An 18000-nucleotide genomic window follows, 5' to 3' on the forward strand; every position below is an offset into this window, starting at 1 on the left:
AAAACAAGTGCAACCAAAACCCCCCCCCCCCCCCCCAAAAAAAAAACAACCTTTTATTTTTATTTTTTTACAGACAATAGCAGAACCATGCTTATTGCGCAACATATCCTTACTCTGATTTGCTTTATTTAGGTTATTGTTGCTGAATGCTTAGATAAACACACACACATCCATAAAATAAATAACAAAAAAAATATTACATTGGATTCATTGAGATCATCTGGCGAACAGTCATGGAGTTGATATCCTTGTCAATGACACAAAATAGTGAAGCTAGTTGGTCAGAATAAACATTTTATTCAAGCACCTGCATCCCCTTTAGTTCTCTCCTAACAGGATTTATTTATGCATTGGTGGAATGCAGTACCATTCCCCACTGCACGTTCCTAATGCACCTGCATTGCAGTGCACCACTTAACATGCTACTGTGCATTGCAGTGCACAGGAGAAAACAGTTCATGCACAAACAATTTAATGCAATGCATATTAATGCACAATATAATGCATGTGAGTTTAACAAACTGTATTGCAATAAACCAGAGTGGTGTGAATAGACCCTAAATGATATACATGATCTGCAATGCTCATTTAAGCTTACTTTGTGATAAACTGTATGAAGGCTATTTTTTTCCCCCCCAAAAATCAAATGGCATCTAATAGTTATTTTCTTGGATTGATTGTCTCTGCATTATAATCTCGCAGTCATATCAATAGAAGTTATCATTTGTGAAAAAAAACAACCAAAAGCCACCCCACAAGATACCGCAGTAACAATTCTAAGCTCAGTGCTAATGGTTAACTCCTTTTTTACAATATAGTGATGTGTGATGTGCATGTAATTTAGCAACTTGTAGAGTCTGAAGTCTGTCATTCCTGATCTCTTATGTTGTGTCTGTCACTGCTGAATTGCATTGCACAAATAACTCCCAGAAGACATAAATTGCAGGTTGTAAGATGTGTGGGAAGCTGCAAATCTGGACTTGACTTATACAAGTAGAAAAAGAGCCATTTCTTAGATTTTTCTTTAGATTTTTGTGTTATCTAACCTTTCCCTCGGGGGAACATTTGATTTCTCCTTCCACTTAGAAAAGCCTCTCAAATACTCTTTGCAGAGGTAATTGAACATTTCCAAATGCCATTGTAAATCTCAACTCTTCTAATGCAATATCTCTCAACGCAAATGCATGTAGTGAAATCGATTTATTTGTGGGCCTACATTTTCACCCCAAAAAAGTAAGATTTATATGTGACCACACAGGAATGGATTTAATTAAAACAGGAGTGATGAAGACAGAAAACTGTGTCCTGACCTCAACTCTTCCATATGCAATATACAGAAAGATGTGTCACTCTCATAAAGTTTAACAAAAGCTATTGTGTAAGTTCTGGGTGAATGCAGATTTGTCATCTAACACATTCACTCCCTACTTACTATGGCTGCAGATCTAGCAGACACAGGTATAGGGACATGCTGGTTCTTTATCCTGTGCCTCCTTGTTACTGATCTATATGTAGGAGCTGTCATGGGCCATGTCACTATAAAACAAAGCATTGTTAAGGTGCCCATACACCTTATAATGATCTGGAGATTTTTTTGTCTGTGATTGCGTTTTCATCCGGAAATCTGCCAGTTGATTAGGGGTGTACAACTTCAATTACTGTACAACTGGCAGATTTTTGTCTTTCAAGCAGGCTAGAAAACTTTTGTCTAATTAGATGACAATTGACAGGTTAGTGGTGTGGTTGTACAACAAAAATCTTAAGAGGAAAACTCCACATGCTCAAACGAAAATCTGTCCTTTCAGTCGATGAAAATGAGGCAGGTGGTGCTGCTGACGAGCATTAATTGGGAACTACATTGGTCTATACATGATGGGCTGAGAAAATTGAATGACGGTGAGCTGTCTGGACAACAAAAGTTGTACAATGGTTGTAAGGAGTTTGGCCACCTTACGTGGTATGAACAAGGAAGAGCTAGAAGAACTAATTAGGTTATATGGCAACAGGTCAGTAACATAATTGGGTACAAAAAGAGCATCTTAGAAAGTCAGAGGAGTAAAGCTGGACAGAGGTTCACCAATCTGTGAAAAGTTGTGTCTAAAATTGTCAAAGAATTTCAGAATAATGTTCCCCAATGTAAAATTGCAAAGACTTTAAATATATCATCATCCACAGTACATTATATCATCAAAAGATCCCGAGAATCTGGAGAAATCTCTTTGTGCAAGGGACAAGGCTGATACTCAATACTGGATGGTCGTGATCTTCGGGCCCTCAGACGGCACAGCATTAAAAAAAGGGATGATTCAGTGATGGACATCACTGCATGGGCTCAGCAATACTTCCAAAAATCACTGTCTGTGAACACAGTTCTTGAAAAAGAAGACCCGCTCTTCGAAACGCGTAGCCAGTTTGAACACTTTCACCCACCACCTCCGCCACTCGTTCTCAACCGCTGTACCTCACAGACACACCGCTCGCTGCTTCGGGCTCGCTGCTCGTGCCCTTGAGCGGTGTAGTCTCACCCCGACCTCAACATCCACCTCCAGGCTATCTTCCTCACCATTGATATTTAGACCTACCTGCTAGGCAGTGTAGCCAGCTTCTAGACTTCAATTTTCCCTACTGCAGTTAATGCAATACAGCTTGATCAAGAACCTGCACATTATGAGGTCATCACTTTGCTCTTTCCTATCTGTAAGCTGTCTGTGTTGACAGCACTGTACTTGCTGTACAGCCTCACTGGCTTACAGTGCTGACACTTCCTCTTATAGTTATGCTGCACACTGGCTGCACACTTATAGTTATGCTGCACACTGGCTTACAGAAGGAAGAAGACAAACTGAAATAATTTTCAAAAATAAATAAACGTAAACTTGTTATATGGGAGTTATTATAGCTGCCATTTCTGATTTTTCAGGCCTTTGCTACTTAGAGGATTACTGACCCTTAACAAGTATGCAGATCAGGAATGGAGAAATATCAGGAGTCCCAAAGTCCTTATGTGCATACTTGTTCTAGGTCATAGATAGGGTCCATTCAGACTTATCTGGTTTGTTGCATTACGTTAAGGAAGCCCATTCATTATAAATTATATGATTGAAGTTGGCAATAACAATCTTTTTCAATGGTCACAATTCTTCATTATCATTCTCTAGGGAAGTCCTACAGAGTCCAATATTCTGTACGTGGAACAAATGCTCAAATTCAGTGCTTCATTTTAACAGGATTATGCAATTTGTGGCACACTTACATCATTACATCAACTGGTTTTTAATCAAAGCCCATTGCAGTTCGGTAAGGCCGAAAGTTTCTAATTAACTGAAACTACAGTCTTGTACATTTTGGCACGGCCCAAAAATTGCTGCCTGCTCTATGTAGTGATATGACTAAAAAGGTGATAGATGTACTGTATCTCTACACATTATCAATACAGAAATGATAAGGGTGGCCAAACACAGACTGAACCTTGCAAATGGTGAACCTAATTTGAACATTGTCCATGATAAGTGAGGATTAACTATATAGAGCTTTACAAGAGGACTAGGGGAAGAGTCTGTAAAGTTGGCCATGCATATCCTGATACTTTAAACCCAAGCACTACTTAGAATGATCAGGAGAGGCTAAGATGGTGTAAGGGTTCTCTTTGTGCTTCCCACCATCAGTAGTACTTATTCTCACTGAGATTTTACAAGTTGTTCAGAAATTTCTCTGCATCTGGCTTCTAGCATGGAGTGCTTTGTTACTGGGAGATAGCAGTAGAGGAAACTCATCTGACGAGACCAATGATGAATCTGAGACACAGTTTGAGACTGGGGAATGATCTGAAAGAGCACTATATGTTGTAAAACTTTTATGAAGCTCAAAAGGTATGCATAGAATTGGCAATGGTAAAAGAAAGTCATTTTAATATTGATGCATGACTCAGCCTGGCAATTCTTAGAATAATTAGAGAGAAGTGTGTAATTTATTCTTTGAAATTAGCTGCTATGTGACACCCACAGGCAAAACAATGAAACATCTTTCAAAATATTTCCAAAAACACACTTGCCAATTGCCCACTGTTTCTCATGTTTCAGTGGCGGCCTTCTGAATGTGTAATGAGATTGCAAGCAATAAAATGTTATTAACAGCTACAGCAAGAGGAGCCTAAGCCTGGTAATAAATCGGGATTCTGCAGACATCATGAAAACTAGACTCTTTTGTGGGAGAAATATTTTTTTCTCCCATATCAAATTGAGACACACATATAAGCTGCAAATGAAAGTAAAATTGGCTTTGTAGGGAGCTAGATGGGAGGGGGAAAGCGTGCTATTCCATTTCAATTCTTTTTTTTTCCCCCAAACCCTCAGCAAATAATATGTCTCTGTGCTGGGAGATTATAAGGGAACCACACTGCTCTGATCAGAACATGTGTTAAAGTAAACAAATATGAACCTGTCCTAAATTACTGTTTACTTGCATGCTTCTATTGGTCATAAAATGGTGCAGATTATCCCTCAAAGGAACAATGGTTTTTGTCTGAAAGTTACTCTTGCTGTCTAATTTGCTGTTATGGTAGTGTGCATCTTGCAATTGCATTGTGCTCCACAGTAGTCAGTTCTGATGTTTTGTAGCTCTTGTCCCTGGGCATAATTCAGAGAAAGGAAACTATGTAGCGTCAATATGTTATCCTATGTTCTTGTGGTATTCTCCTAAATGCTGTATTTTTCCCTTATTTGCAAATATACTATTTGTGCAGACTGTGCTATGGAAGAGGGACTAAAAGAAGGGTGCAGTTAGATGTAGACCATATGATCTTTGTTAAAGGGTGCTCTACCTTCCAGTGTTGGTCGTTTGGGTTTCGCTACGTCCCCCAATCTATAAACAAATTCCATGCCATATATTTTATGTATGTATTTTATGTAAATAATTATAAATAGTAGAAAGCCCATGCTGTATGCACAAAGGCTGACACAGGAGAAGAGATTGAATCGTAAACATGTTGGCAGAAAACAAGATTGACAGCAGTTAAGGATACAAAACAGTCTGATCCAAGAGTTTCTGACTTGATAACTGTATGGATGCTGGCACACAACACTAACCAGCCACACACAGCTTTGTAATATATTTATTAAACACTCTCATTCTCAAAAACTTACTGTGCATCCCTGTGCAATATGTCCAATTAAACTTAATTTTCAAATAATTTTTTCATACTCACAAAAATACCTGGCATAAAACATCACATGCATGCAGATGGAAACACGCTCATTATGCTGAATGCCAATAACCTAGTATTGACTACTACAACAAAAAATACCCATACATTTCTCAGAAGTAGGAAGTTCAACAATAAAATCCATCAAAATCATGTCCCAAGTTCTCTCAGGGAGCAAAAGAGATCTGAACAACCCCGTGGACCTACTGCACTTGTTTCAGATATATGTTACACATAAATTAAAATATTCTTACAGTATGTCACTAAATTAGGCCACCAAAAAAGTTGTCGGACCAAATGAACCTGGGGTATGAATATTTTCCCTTCATAAAAAATAGTCTGTCTCTTTCTTGTGCATCAATGCCTAGATAAAGCTAGTAAGATCTGGGAAACAAGGTCAGACTGTAGAAGCAGAAAATTACTTGTTTGTGCCTGGTTTGTTGAGAAGGATAGTTGAATTCAGAAAACGTGTGACAGGAAACCAGGTTTCCCATTCTTAGAACCTGGTCGGTACATGATGTGGAAATTAAAACATGAAAAGAATAATGCCCATCTTGCCTGATGGGGACGTTTTGCAGATGTCCGATATTCTAAGTTCTTGTGATCTGGGAAAGGTAATATCGGATGGCCCCCACACTCCAACAGCTAATGCCATTCCTCCAGGGCCGGTTTTATCACCAAGAATTCTTAGTCCCCCACATTATAGTTTCTGTCTGCAGTGCTTAGTTTAACAAAAAATAAAATAAAAACTAAGAACTGTATAAGAAGATGAGAATGTCATGAATGTATTATAGCAAAAACAGTTCTAGAAAATGTAATTTACATAATGCTGAAATGTAGCATCTGTGTTGTATAGACCGAAGGGCAACACAAGATACTCAAAATGGCCAAAGCATGTGTGGAAACCTGTTTTTCATCCACTGCCCCCCTGAATTCCTATGACATTATATATCCCTCGGAGATCAAGCTTGGTAAATATGGAGGCTGAACAGAGTTTCCGAAAAAATTCTGGGACCAGAGGAAGGGGTTAACAGTTCTTAATGATCTTTATAGTCCACACATGGGCAGAGGGTATGGTCCTTCTTTTGCACAAAAATAATCCAGCTGCAGCTGGAGAAGTTGATGGACAAATAAATCCCGTACTTAGATTTTTTTTCCTTAAAATAATCCTTCAATGCCTCAAGTTTGAGTTCTGATACTGGGGAAATCCATTCAAATATAATTTCTGCCCCTAGCAACAGTTCAATGAGACAATATGTCTAATGAGGGGGGAGAAAAATCAGCCTTTTGCTTGCCATACACATGCGAAAAGTTATGGTAGATCTATGGAATTATTTGGCATAGGTTAGAATAGGTGCTCAGATGTCATAGATGAAGACAGATTAAAGATTAAAAGAGTTCTGTACACAATAGGCAGATTGGAACACCACCTCACATGTAGTCCAGGTAATCGTGAGTCACGGGACCAGATTTGATGTTACTTCGATTGGGCAGGTGGACAGAGCCTTTGAGACTTGGCCTGCAGAAGAATCTGATGCTGTTTTGCAAAGCGCTGATTGGCAAAGTAATTATAGGCACTGATGGCATGGGTTCAGAGGACTCTTCCTGGCAGCTGTAGAGAAGCAGGAAAAGCAATACAAGTTGGCCAACTTGTAGCTATGGGAAGGACAGCAGAGGAAAAGTGACATTTACAAGCATTTATAAGGCCTAGTTTTCCTTGCGGTAGATACACCTCTAGGTTAAGGGTCAGTAGTAATTAAAGCAGAGTTTAGAGGTCAGTAGTAAGTAATACAGAGTTCAGAAGTCAGTAGAAAATAATGCAGAATTCAGTAGTATGTAATGCAGAGTGCAAGGATCAGAAGTAGCTAATGCAGAGTTCAGAAGTCAGTAGTAAGTAACGCAGAGTTAAAAAGTCAATAGTATGTAACGCAGAGGTACATAGTGCAGAGCTCAGAAGTATACAAGGCAGAGTTCATTTGTAAGTAATGCAGAGTTCAGGAGTCAGTAATAAGTAACACAAAGATCAGAGTAGTATTGGAACAGCCTACAATATGACAGACTCATTGCTATGACATAATGTTTACTCAACTAAATTCTTCTATAAAATTGTTTCATAATTAAATTTGTTGGAAGCTGAATAACCATCTTTCGATATGGCAGCTGGCAGAGCGTACAAAACCATTGGTGTACAAAGACTGGTATGCTTCAATGTGGAGAGTGTTACCCTCAATAAAAATTGTAAGGTCGAAAAAAATAACAGACGTTTTACTATTAGTGAGCTTGAGGATGATATGAAACTCATTCTGGTTACAATGGGATACAGAAACCTCTATATATAGACCCCTCAGTGTTCCCTTCCTGTTATGAAAACTATTTTTTTTAAAAACACAATTTATCAAGTATATCAACTTGATACAAATGTGTCCAAAAAAATTACAACCAAAAAAAGGAATCCACAGACTATTTTATAGGCAGAAATGACAGCTCTTATTAAGAAGCAGCAGACGCACGATAATTCCACCTTCTGAACTGGACTAATTGGCTGCTGAAGTTGTGCTGCCATCTGAAATGTATTTTACTGTAATTATGTAATCAGTGGATGTAACAGGAACTAATAACTTTCATGACTTTTGGATCCTAAGTTATTACAGCAGCTAATGAACCTTTAAAGGGCTGATTTATCGTCATGGAGAGCTGAGCTGGATGCCTGAGGGGGTGGCTTGTCCCAGAGAAAGCAAGGAGGTGTACTGCACATCACATGGAGGAGGGCAGAAGCTCTGTCACTATATAAACTTTGTTGTATATGCAGTAATAGACTTATCTCCTATATTACAGAAAAAAACATGATAGATAAACTCCCTAAAACCTACCATGGTAAAACAAAAAAAAAGTATATTTCAATATGTAGTAATATGTCAATCTTTAGTCAGACGTTGCTTATGAACCAAAGTGTTCTTATTCATGTAAACAAAAACAATATTAAATAAAATGCATACATTAGGAGTAAATGATATCTTACTTAACAAATGGTTAAAGGTACTTGTTTGTCTTCAGCGAGGAGCTTGTAAGCAATTGCTGAAGGACAAAGGAAACCCTGCTGTTGAGACTAACATCACCTGTAAGACTGCTGCATAATAAAATCAACTTTTTTGTTTAAAAGAGGAATTTAAATACAGAGGAGATAATAGAGTTAATATAACACAAACAACAGTATATCAACTACTGGTTCTTCTGTTATTAATTTTTTAGGTCACGTTTTATTATGCAGTGATCCTAATAGTGGCAAACCAATATAATTCCAGTGAGTTTTCTCTGTGCTTCAACTACAATAAGTCTGGCCAGAAAATAACATTGTAAAAAAAAGTTAAAAATGAAAGTTACAGCATACTCTGAGAATGAAATGCAGACACCTATAAGTACACATGCCTACAACTGCCTTCCATAGCCTCTCTGATGACCCAAAAAGAGCATGAACCTCACATGCCAATCATCACATCTCCAATGCCTTCCTATTAATGTTTGAGGCCATCTACAGTACAATGCTGTAATTTTCTATGCCAATATCTATTTGTTTTTAGTACTGAACATATAATAAATACCCTTTTATAAAATACATTGTTGACCAGATACCCTTGGTGTGGGTCATCTTATTTAAATTACCACACCACATGTACATTTATTGCCAGTACCTCCAAAAATATTTATCTTAAACAAGCCCTTCTGTTTTCAAATTAAGGTATACTGTAGCTCTAACCAAAACTTTTTTTTTTTTGGACAGAATAAGTCAGAGGGTAAATATCAACAGAAATGAAACAGACAGCAATAAATCTCTAACTGCATCAATAACCACTGAGACAAGTGGGCTGATTTACTAAAGGAAGTGAGGATTTTCACACAACAATGCGTGATTGTTCACTTCAATTACCAAATTGTGTGCAGTTACAATACGTGAAAAGGAATTTACTTTTTACTTGATCAGATAATTAAAGTGAATAGTCACACAATCTGAAGATTCTCAACTCTAGTAAATCAGCCTCATTGTGTGCTGAAATTCCATAACTTACAGTTGTCAGGTGAGGGGAAATTTTCCAATGGTTATTACTGGTCTGGTGACAACTAGTAAGCAGAGGATTTCCCATTACTTTGGAGTTATTTCATCTCACTTACTGTTTCCAGGATTGGGAGTAAAGAGACATCTCTCCAATGTAATACAGACAGAAAAAATGGGATCTGACAATGTTTGCAAACAGTATGAGGGGAATTTATCAAAACTGGAGCAGACAAAATCTGGAGCAGTTGCCCATAGTAACCAATCAGCTTCTCTCTTCAGTTTGTTCAAATAAGATTTGAAAATGTAAGAGAGACGCTGATTGTTTGCTGTGCACAACTGCTCCAGATTTCGATAAATGGCCCTCAATGAATGCTTATGAATAAAAGTTACCCGCAGAAAGTACAGACAGTTTCTGTTTGGTTAAGAACCTGTGTTTCATGTTGAAACAGGACCCAATTAAGTATCAGTTAGTAAACACTCCCTACCTTCTATTACATTACAGACATAGCAAATGAATGTAAATATCTAATAGAAGGAACCCATGACTTAAAGATATCAACACTGTCAGCTAAACCAATGCAATGATTTTTACTATTGTTTGAATATAATGTGAACTAGATTCCTATTGTTATCACTTCTTTTTGGTTAAATTTAAAATATCACTATAACATCATTTGGCCATTTTGTGAAGACGGTCTGTTGTTTTGTTTCTAACATATATTGACAAATATATAAAAGCAAACCTACTCCAGGGCATGCTGTATATTTACTTAATAATTCACTGAGTAATTCACCCAACATTTTTCAATCAAAATTCCCTCTATTTATCACAGTGGTTGTTGGCTGTTTTCAAACAAGATTTGTCCATTGAAAATAGAAGGAAAAAAGAAATGAAAATGAAATTAAAACTTTATCACACAAAATGTGCACAACATACACTGAGTGGCCAGATTATTATGACCACCTGACGTTTGTAGGCAAATTAGCTATAATTAGCTATAAGTTCGCGCTGAAGTTGCTAGAGGGCCAGACCATTATAAATAGGGAAGCAGGTTGTTTACCACGACAGTAGAAGTGATTTTTTTTCTGAAGATATGGGTAAACAACGCGATTTAACAGCCTTTGAACGTGGGATGATTGTTGGCGCGGAGCCATGGAGCGAGTATCAGCAAAACAGCAGTATTCGTTATATGTTCAAGAGCAGCTGTTGTTACAGTTTTTAAAGACTGGACTGTCAGCCGAAAATCTGGGTCTGAACGTGCGAATTGTGGCCGTCAGCGACTGGTCAATGTTAGGGCAGAACGGAGAGTGGCAAGACTGGTACAAGACAACAGAAGGGCAACAGTGCAGTGTCAGATTCCTCGGACCACCTTTCAACATCTCATGGAGTAACGAGGTGGCCCAACGAAGTCATCTCGTGGAGTTATCTCGTGGCCCAACGAAGTACTGATGGGGTGGTCATAATAATCTGGCCACTCAGTGTATGTTCTTCAATGGGAAATATATCATATACAAGCATACATATTTTTTCAATTTACTTTGACATCACAACTTTACATTTTAAGTTTTATAAAGTATAAATGTAGAATATATAACTGAGTATTTTAAAATGCTATTTGATTAGTTAACAAACGCTATTGCCTATAATTTCCACATGTAAGTAGGTCAGCACTCAATTAAACACAGTAATACTAGCACTATGTTCACTATTTCAAATGCAAAATCATCCAGTTAAAGTAGCATTTACTACACATTTGGACAAACTTGGCATGCTTGGGAAAGGACATTTTTGTCCAAAGCTTTTAGCATATGCTACTGTACAATACTGTACAAAAGTGCTGGTTTTACTGTGCAAGTTTGCTGAAGTGCCAACCTTTATTTTACCTGCACATTATTAGTTGAAGTGCTAAAACAATACACCGCGCTATCTCCCCTTATTGTGAAACAATTGAATATGACCCCTAAATCTCCAAATAGATAATAAAACAACCCCAAAACACACCTATGTGTGTATACCACCGTATATCAAGCGTACACATAAATTACAATAGTTATGGTGCAAAAAATATTAAACAATGTGAAATAATGTGTGACTCATTAATATTCCAAGATATGCAAATCAATCAGCATAAATCATCAAACAATGTGAATAGTGTGTACATAAATAAAGGATGATCAATAATAAAATATATAAATATATAAATAACTAAAGTCCATATAAATTACAAAACTCCATCCGATCCTCACAGGACAAAGATGACTCGTGATCAGTTCAAACAGTGATGAAAAAATGTATATGTGTAATCATATAATCCCAATCTGAAGAAAAAACAATGCTCCCCAATCACCAGATTCAAATGGTCAAATCGCATTGATCAAAGGACGCTACTTTCCCCAACCAAATGATGGCTTCCAACAAGTGATGGCTATGAATCAATAAAACGGTCTCCTCCTCACTTCTCATACAAATGGATCGTAGCCGGGATTTTAGCTCACCGATAAAGAAACAAATATACCGCACATAGCATAAAATCTTTTAAAAAAATTATTTTGCGCAAAAGACAATAAAAAGACAATAAATTACTTATTACTGATTAAACTTTTCGTGTTCGATTAATGGAAATCTTTTTTAATCGATGAATTTCGATTAATTATAACGCACATACAGATCCAACTACATTTGCCTATACACATACAGCACAGCAATGAAGTAAAAAAATGAACTAGGATCACACTAATCCAGCACGTTATTAATCTCACGTGCCCCACTCAATATGGCTGCCGCTCGAGTGGGGCAACTCACAATAATAACGTGCTGGATTAGTGTAATCCTAGTTCATTTTATTACTTCATTGCTGTGCTGTATGTGTATAGGCCAATGCCTTGGCTGGCGCTCGTGCAGAAAGTTTCTTGGGCAAACTCACCGGCCCAATTGGCTCCGTTGGCTAACGAAGGGAAGGGGGGAGGAGTCCGACAACTCATTGAAATAAAATGTTCTCCACATGTGGCCAATTTTAACTGTTGTTAAAGTAATGACCCTGTACCTCTGAGAGCACCTTTTAGGGGCTAATCTACAAATCTCTACATTTAATACAGCAACAAAACGGAAAAGCTAACATACCCGAATAAGGATTCCTTTTTTCAAGAAATGAGATCTTACAGTTACGGGTCACATGTCTAAAATAAAGAAACTTATCCTTGGGTTAAAGCTTTGTGAGGGTTGGGGTGCCTAGATTAGGGAAAAGGGCCAGTCCCATAATGTTCCAAATGACAATAAGGGCATTTTAGATTTCCCATCACTTCCTGGCGACAATCACCAGTACAGAAACTGTGAATGTGGACACTGACAATAAAAATAATAAAACCCTGAGTGTGTCTAGCCTTTTCCCTTCACTATTCAAAACAAGAAATATGTGTGGGCTTGAGTTGCGTTTGTATCGCATTTTCCTGCAGCCCTCTACTGAGAGCCCTAATGGGAGCATCCACCCACATTGTAGAATCCGTGTGCATTATTTCTGTATCTTTCCCTGCCCTTCCAGGAAAGCTGTTCCTACAAATGTTGGTTTAACCCCATTGACGTCAAGTATTAAGTGTTCATTAGCATCTAGTGTGTATGAAAGAAAAGAAAGTTTATCCAGAGACATAACTGCCGTGTCCATTAACCCTTTCCTCACCAATGAGGTTAGCACATGGCTATACTCAACAACCTTTAACTAAACATATAATACTTTGCAAGGCTCGGCCCCAAGAAAGAATCAGGCCAAAGTAGTTATAGAGGGTTGGAGTAGCCACTTAGTTCAGTAAAAAAGACTTTATTTTAAACAATGCAAATAATTGCACACGAGAAACGACCATATAACGCCAAACCTCCCGGCGGAGATCTGGTGATGTCACGGACATCGACGTCACCGGACTCCTCCCATTCCCTTCGTTAGCCGAAGGAGCCACTTGGGGAAGGGGGAGGAGTCCGGGGACGTCGATGTCCGTGACGTCACCGGAACTCCCGGAAGCCGGCGGAGAGGTGAGTACGGATCAAAAGAACTTTGATCGATCAAAAAAATTAATGATTAATCGAGGGATTAATCGTTAATTTCCGCAGCCCTAATAAAAAGTTGATAGAACTTGTAACCCACAAAGGGGTATACCTCACAATATTCAGCAGGCAAATAGTCCTAACGCAGCTCCACAATGGAATGAACAGGATAGCAGCAATGTACACACTTGGAGCTTGGCGCGTGTACATTGCTGCTATCCTGTAAGTTTTTTTGCGCAAAATAAATTTTTTAAAGATTTTATGCTATGTGCGGTATATTTGTTTCTTTATCGGTGAGCTAAAATCCCGGCTATGATCCATTTGTATGAGAAGTGGGGAGGAGACCGTTTTATTGATTCATATCCATCACTTGTTGGAAGCCATCATTTGGTTGGGGAAAGTAGCGTCCTGTGATAAATGCGATTTGACCATTTGAATCTGGTGAGTGGGGAGCATTGTTTTTTCTTCAGATTGGGATTATATGATTATACATCATTTTTTTCATCACTGTTTGAAGTGATCACAAGTCATCTTTGTCCTATGAGGATCGGATGAAGTTTTGTAATGTATATGGACTTTAGTTATTTATATATTTTATTATTGATCATCCTTTATTTATGTACACACTATTCACATTGTTTGATGATTTATGTTGATTGATTTGCATATCTTGGAATATTAATGAGTCACACATTTCACATTGTTTAATATTTTTTGCACCACAACTATTGTAATTTATGTGTACGCTTGACATACGGTGGTATACACACATAGGTGTGTTTTGGGGATATTAGTTGAAGGGTTGTGGATATAAAGCCCACTTCCACCTTTGCTACCAATGAAGCTGGCATATGCAGTTGCTGTATATGAACACAGAAACATATGTTTAAGCTGCTGTTAAGTGATTATGTTACAATGTTACAATGAATAACAGGGAGGGGGAGAGCTATTTGCATCCTGCTTTATATCTGACCCCGGTGTCAGACTGAGTGTGGAATTTCTAGTATAAAGGACTAATAAAAAACTTAATGAAAAAATTAAGAAAGCCTGCAATGTGAGTCATGAGAATGTACACTCATATACATCATCACTGCACCTCTACATTACCACAATAAATGCTAATCACTTACAAAGTTGGACATGGACTTTAAGCCTCCAACTGATAAAGGGAAAGATCTTCTATATTTTCACTTTCCTGCTATATGTGTCATGATCACTGTAAATGTACCACTGTTTTCTAAGAATAATAAAGCTTTTTTTTATTTAAACATGTATGGTTCCTCTATGCCAATATATTTCATACTCAAGTCTATAATATATAGCTTTCCGAGCTGAAAAAAAGAGATTGCTTTTCAAGATCCTGTGTTGTAAACAAAGTTTATTTTCATTGTCTGGTTTTTGTTATAATGAAGGTATAATTTTTTATTCAGATGCTACATTGTATTCAATAATTCAATTTAGCTACCTGTAAATGAATTATCTCCCATAATAGATATAAGAAACAGTGTAAAACTGAAGTGAAGCAATGATAAAAAACAAAAACAAAGCATGCCAATGTCTATAGTTACAAGTACAGACAAAGTAATGACTAGAGTGTATAGAATATAATACGACATTCATGGAAAAGCGTACACTTCAAATTTATTTTGAAATATAGATATATATATACATATATAAACAAAAAAAATTATATATATAAACAGGTGAAACTCGAATAATTAGAATATCGTGCAAAAGTTAATTTATTTCACTAATGCAACTTAAAAGGTTAAATATCGTGCAAGATAGTTCAAGCCGTGATTTGTCATATATGTGATGATTATGGCTTACAGCTCATGAAAACCCCAAATCCACAATCTCAGAAAATTAGAATATTGTGAAAAGGTGCAATATTCTAGGCTCAAAGTGTCCCACTCTAATCAGCTAATTAAGCCATAACACCTGCAAAGGGTTCCTGAGCCTTTAAATGGTCTCTCAGTCTGGTTCAGTAGGAATCACAATCATGGGAAAGACTGCTGACCTGACAGTTGTGCAGAAAACCATCATTGACACCCTCCATAAGGAGGGAAAGCCTCAAAAGGTAATTGCAAAAGAAGTTGGATGTTCCCAAAGTGCTGTATCAAAGCACATTAATAGAAAGTTATGTGGAAGGGAAAAGTGTGGAAGAAAAAGGTGCACAAGCAGCAGGGATGACTGCAGCCTGGAGAGGATTGTCAGGAAAAGGCCATTCAAAAGTGTTGGGGACTTTCACAAGGAGTGGACTGAGGCTGGAGTCAGTGCATCAAGAGCCACCACACACAGACGGATCCTGGACATGGGCTTCAACTGTCGTATTCCTCTTGTCAAGCCACTCCTGAACAACAAACAGCATCAGAAGCGTCTTACCTGGGCTAAAGAAAAACAGACCTGGTCTGTTGCTCAGTGGTCCAAAGTCCTCTTTTCTGATGAGAGCAAATTTTGCATCTCATTTGGAAACCAAGGACCCAAAGTATGGAGGAAGAATGGAGAGGCACACACTGCAAGATGCTTGAAGTCCAGTGTGAAGTTTCCACAGTCTGTGTTGATTTGGGGAGCCATGTCATCTGCTGGTGTTGGTCCACTGTGCTTCATTATGTCCAGGGTATATTTTATTTGTGGGGATAATTTATTTGTTTTGCTTTGCTACAGGCGTTATTAAAGGTAACAATATGAATGGTTTGTCTGTTATTTTATGTTTACATAAGGTACATTACATTCCAGCTTTCCTCAAACAGGGTTCCTTACGAATTGGTATATTGATCTCCCACATGATGGTGCCTTCACCTCTGCTCTCATCGCTCGCCTCATAAAATTCCTCCAGTGTACTGCAGTCGTGTGTCATTTTCAGCTGCTTCTCACACCGAGCTATGAAATTAACTCATCGCACAAAGAATAAATAAACCTCAGTGCTGTGAGGAAGGGTATTCTACTTCCCTACATGCAGTTGCCAACTCTCATTCTCACACTGGACCTGCAGCTGCAGCAAGACAGAGATATTTCTGAATCAGAAATAGCAAAATGGGCCTCAGATGACCCTGAGAGGTGAATGGCCAACAAAGTCAGGACTATGTTCCGCCAAAGTTGTAGTAGGGGTGCAGGCTGTGGGCCTGCTAACAGAACATGCCGTTAAACAAGCATAGACTGACAAAAAAATCAGAAGTAGAAATATGAGGCCTAGTAGACCCAGTCCCAGTGTGGGTGTCAGGCTCAGGTAGCAGAGCTGTAGAAGCTGCAAAAGAGGACAAACCTATAGTAATAGTCTTAGGATTTTTTTTTAAACAGTAGTGTCCACTTGTAAAATGGGAAGTAGTTTTACCATTGCAGCCTAACTGCGTATTCAGAAAATGCAGACAGAGGTGAAGAATCAGCTTAAAAGCTGCATCATAGCCTAAAGACTCGATAAAACTGCCTGTTTCTAATGACAAAAACAGTGATAATTGACATGGTCCAAAATCCAGTTAGAAAGGGAGGTACAAAATAAAAATTGTAAACTTCAAAATATAAATCAATTGATTGAGAGTAAAGAGACTAATCTTAGGACTGTGCCATGGTGCAAAACATGGGAAGAGCAGTTAAAGACATAGGGCGTTGAAAGCCAATTTTTGCAGGTAGAGATATACAAAGATATCATCAATGATAATAAAGTTGCATAGAGAGTTCACTTGAAATTGGGAGCAAGCAAGATAACACTATGCCATAACCCCAAAGGAAGGGAAAACTGTACAGAATAATAAACCCATAGGGGTCAGAACATAATGTCTGCCATGGGCTAGTTACAGAACTGAAATTTGAGAACGTCTTGCGGCTAACTGACACAATGCCTCAGAGCTGGAAGTGCCATTATGAAGAGCACAGTACTTAAATGCTAAAAACAATTAATCTTTGTCACGGTCAGAGGCAGCCTTCCAGTCTGATGTACAGTGGTTTGACCATTCCTTTATATCTGCAATCTCCACTGCGGACAATCATAAGATCAAAAAGTCCCCAGCATGTCGGTAGAAGCAACCGCCACTCGCTCCTATCACAAAGCCGGCCGCTGTAAGCTTAGCTTAAAAAACCTAAGACATGATGGTTGGAGGCGGGATTATATAGTGAGCTGGCTTAATGTTTTTTGTTTTGCCAGTATCCAGACCTCCTGAAGGCAGCAGTATAACGCATTTGTGTTTGATTTCTACTGTTTCTATGCCTCTCAATGGATGATTAGGAAAAGCAGTTAAAGGAGAGTACTATTTTCCTGAAATAGAACATGTTTAAAGTAAAGTCTGTCAACAGAAAAACATGAAAGGGCCCATTCTCACCCTGGCATCCTCGTGTGTTGCGTAAAAGCATGTTTTTCCGAATGTTAATGTGTGTTATGTTAAGCAGCCTATTCAAATAAATAGAAAGGCAAAACACCAAAAAGTCCCAAAAATGGACATGCATTGTATTTTCTGAAACATAGAGCACCATAATGTTCATCAAAATGAATCACAACATACTAGCACACCAGACCACAAAAGTGTGTTTGGACACGAAGGCTGCCCTTGGTCAACATCTTCTCATAATTTTAGTTTCCAAACTCTAATTTTAGTTATCTGATCATCTTGAATTCAGAGGGGAAAGCAAAGCAGACAGTCATCTAGCATTTTCAGAATAAGATCAGTAATGACAAGCCTTTAATTGCTCTTAATGCAGGTTTACTTTATAAGAATTCATTTA

At 38.0% G+C, this 18000-nt stretch overlaps 1 protein-coding gene across 1 annotated transcript in view; it reads right to left on the reverse strand.

Annotated features, from left to right (window-relative positions):
- Positions 1 to 18000, reverse strand: part of CHID1 (chitinase domain containing 1) — a 319821-nt gene that overhangs the window by 7962 nt on the left and 293859 nt on the right. The window lies entirely within an intron of this gene.

The sequence above is a fragment of the Nanorana parkeri genome, unplaced genomic scaffold (genome assembly GCF_000935625.1).
Source record: "Nanorana parkeri isolate BGI_ZX_2015 unplaced genomic scaffold, ASM93562v1 scaffold222, whole genome shotgun sequence".
NCBI lineage: Eukaryota > Metazoa > Chordata > Amphibia > Anura > Dicroglossidae > Nanorana > Nanorana parkeri.